Source organism: Suricata suricatta, chromosome 11 (genome assembly GCF_006229205.1).
Source record: "Suricata suricatta isolate VVHF042 chromosome 11, meerkat_22Aug2017_6uvM2_HiC, whole genome shotgun sequence".
Lineage (NCBI taxonomy): Eukaryota > Metazoa > Chordata > Mammalia > Carnivora > Herpestidae > Suricata > Suricata suricatta.
Window position 1 is genome coordinate 52,825,881 of NC_043710.1, and position 4,179 is coordinate 52,830,059.

Genomic DNA, 4,179 nt, shown 5'->3' on the forward strand with positions numbered 1-4,179 from the left:
AAGTCCTGCTTACTGCACCGTGTACCACAATGTTCATAGCAGCAATGTCAACAATAGCCAAAACATGGAAAAAGCCTAAATTCCCATCACCTGATGAGTGGATCAAGAAGATGTGGTATATATACACATGGCAATGAGAAAGAGTGAAATATGGCCATTTGTAGGAAAGTGGATGGACCTTGAGGGTGTCATGCTAAGCAAAATAAGTCAGGCAGAGAAGGACAGATACCATATGTTTGCACTCATAGGTCTAACAGGAAATTTTCAGAATGATCTAGCTTCAAGAAAAGCAAGCAGTTAGTAGTGCTTAAGAAAAATTGATTCAGTATCTAATGGATAATTGATACCTGTCACAACACAGCATTTTATATACTGTTAAGTGAAACTGCAATACAATCTAAGTATTTTGGGAGTGTTTGCTGTATAATTGTTTTATTTATTTTTGAGACAGGGAGAGACAGAGCATAAGAGGGGGAGGGGCAGAGATACGGGGAGATACATAATCCAAAGTAGGCTCCAGGCTCTGAGCTGTCAACACAGAGCCCAATGCAAGTCTCGAAACCAAGAACATGAGATCATGACCTGAGATGAAGTCAGAGGCTTAACCTACTGAGCCGCCCAGGTGCCCCATGAATGTTTATTTTTTATTCATCATTGCCAGAACTTGGGAGCAATCAAGATGTCCTTCAGCAGGTGTGGATAAACAAACTGATATATCTGAAATCTGCCCCATGCTTACTTGCACCCTCTTTCTCTCAAACAAACAAACAAACTGATATATCCACACAATGGAATATTTTTAGTGCTAAAAAGAAGCTAGCAATTAATCCATGAGAAGGCATGAAGGGAACCTAAATGAATATTACTAAGTGAAAGAAGCCAGTCAGAAAAGGTAACATACTTTGTAATTCCAACTATGTGACATTCTGGAAAAGGCAAACTATGCAGATGGCAAAAAGATCAGTAGCTTGCCAGGTGCTAAAAAAGAGTGAGGAATTGGCATGTGGAGCATTAAGAATTTTTAGGGCTTATTTATTTATTTTTTAGTGAAAACACTCCATATGATACTATAATGGTGAATACATGGCCATTATAAGTTTGTCCAAACCAACAGAATGCACACCAAGAGTGAACCTAGTGTTGGACTTTGAGTGATAATTATATGTCATAAATGAACCACTATGGTGGGGGATGTTGGTAATAGAGGGAGGCTATGAATACGTAGGCACAGGAAATTACATGGGAAATCTCTGTCCCTTCTGCTCAATTTGCTGTGAACCTAAAACTTCTCTGAAGAATAGTCTATTAAAAAAATAAAAAGAAGTAACTAAAGACTAAAAAACTTTTGAGTCCCTTGCATGTCTCTTGAAAGCTTACAAAGCACTATGTGCTCTGATAACTGGTATAAAACTGACACTAACACATTCATCTCTGTGGTGGAGACATTAGCTATGTTTGACAGATAGCTTCTGTTAAAACTGTGGATACAGATACTCATAAGTGGCCCTCAGACTTTATAGCCTTTTGACAATTAGTGGGGGACTGAGAGGGTTGGTAGTTTTGAGAACAATAACTAATTAAACATACTTCTTGGCATAAAAAGCTATGCCAAGAGGGCACTGCCTTGCAAAGGTCTGCTATATGGAAAAAAAGGAATGAGGTGTTTCTTGTCGTTAGCATTGCTACAGAATTGCTTATTTGTCTTGTGTAGGTTTTTTTATCCTCTGTGACAAGACTCTAGATTCCTGGGAAAGTCTGGGAAGACACAGTTTTTTCCAGGAATTCATGAAATATCTGATAAAATAAGCTACCCATTTAAGGTATCTTCAGGACTGATATAGAAACATAGTCCTGTTGCATAAAGCACTTCAACAGATGGGGCTGACATCCTCACAGCCCTGAATAAATCTGTCATGAAATGACAGACTCAGTGGGAAAAATGCATAATTCAGACAGATGTTTCCAAGATACAGAAGCAAAGGGGGACAGGCTATTTCATGGACACACATGTTAAAATCTTGCTGGCCATGCTAAGGATTCCAATCTAAAGAACTGAGGTCCATGAGCAAAGCTGCAAGAGCAGCTATTCTATTAGGAGAACCTCAGGTTCTTTCCTAGTGCAAACTGGGGGACTTAAACCATTCAACAGTCCAAGTTTAATAATTACTGGATACACAAACAAAGAGCATAACCTTCCTTCATTCTGTTGATAGAGCATCTCTTCTAATTGGCCTGTCCCAGGGCTTGAATATTTTGAATACCCTCTCTGCATTCACCTACTCATTTAGAATTGACAAGCACTAGTTAAAATCAAAGCATTTAGAACCAATTGGCCATGGTCCAAAACCCAGCTCTGTCCCAAAAGTGTGACCATGGGCTAATTATGGAACCATCTCCACTCCATTTCTTCAATTTTACATGGGGAAAATAAATGTATCCACTCCACAGATTTAGTTTATGTAATAAATAAAGTGACCCAATATTAATCCATAGAAAAGTCAGTATAGAATACTTTGCACTCACTCATAATAGGTTATTAACAGTTGTTAATATTTATGATTAGTGATTGTGATTACAATAGTTTTTTTCTGTAATATAGCAACATTAATAAATTATTATTTAGTGACTGGTATGTGTCAGATACTATGCTCCAGATATCAAGAAGAAAAAGGTATATTCTGTACCCTCAAGAAGTTTTGAGCAGCAAGAGAGCCACTGTAGTAAAATAAATCTGATAGGGACATCACCCTGCTTCCAAGCCTTTGGCTTCACAGATTCCCTGAGGAATCTGCCTTTGTAGGCCTTTTGGTTCTATCCTGAAAGCACTGTCTTTCCACCCTCTCTGCTTCAACCCTAATAAATTCACCTTCAACTCCCTAACCATGGCCCACTTTTGCTCACCTCTGAGCCTTGTTCTCCAAAGCAATTTTAAGCTGTTGACTGATTCCTAAGTTCTACCTCAAACGTAATTCAAAAAAGATTTTATTTTTTATTGACACAACTTTTACATTTACATTAAACTTAAAATAACTATTTCTAAGACTTTATGATTGTGAAATTAAAGATAAATTAATGGAGAGGCGCCTGGGTGGCTCAGTTGGTTGACCATCTGACTTTAGCTCAGGTTATGATCGCATGGTTTGTGGGTTCAAGCCCTGCATCAGGCTATGTGCTGACAGCTCGAAGCCTAGAGTTAGCTTCAGATTCTGTCTCCCTTTCTCTCTGCTCCTTCCCTGTTTGCACTCTGTCTCTCAAAAATAAATAAAACATTAAAAATTTTTAAGATAAATTAATGGAAGCCGAATATTGCAGGGTGTTTTATTTTCCTTTGTTTTTGTTTTGTTTTATATTTGTGTTTATTTTTTAACTTCCCTGCATTAAAGTTCTCCAATATTATGTTCAGTCTGCCTACAGTATAAAACCCCTGTTTTATTGACCATATTGTTGACCAGGACGGCAGCATTTCCCTAACTTTCTATCATTGCTTTACCCTACCCTCTATGCTGCTATCCTCAGCCCTAGCTTCCTTGAAGAAATCCTTGTTATGTCTTCAGATCTCATTTTAGCAATTATATTTGGTTAACCTCCCTTGACCATATAGGGCTAGGTCTCGACATCCATGTGATCTATATTGGTGTTTTTCAAACTTGAATGTCACATGAGTCCCTTATGTATCTTGAAGAAATACATATCATGATTCAGTACATCTGATATTCTGCACTTCCCACAAGCTTTAAGGTGAGAGAACAATGCTATTTGTTCTTTAGTAGTTTAATAGAAACCTTTATTACACTTCCTTCTTTAGAGTAACTGTAACAGAGTACTGTAATTTCCCACATGCTTAATTTTATCCTCCAGTAAATTCTGTAATATCTGGAGCAATATTCATTGTGTTCAGTTATACCCTCAAATCTTGCCCAATAGACATATAGTATGCATACAATATTTTTGTAATTATGAATGAATGAAGAATGTTGATGGAAGCATGTATAAGACATGGTGGGAGCAGAGAGGAGTGGATAAATAAGAATAAAAGGAGGTTTTTCCCTACTTTCTCCTCGAGGGTTTTGATGGTTTCCTGTCTCACATTCAGGTCCTTCAGCCATTTTGATCTTATTTTTGTGTACGGTGTAAGAAAGTGGTCTAGTTTCATTCTTCTACATGTTGCTGTCCAATTTT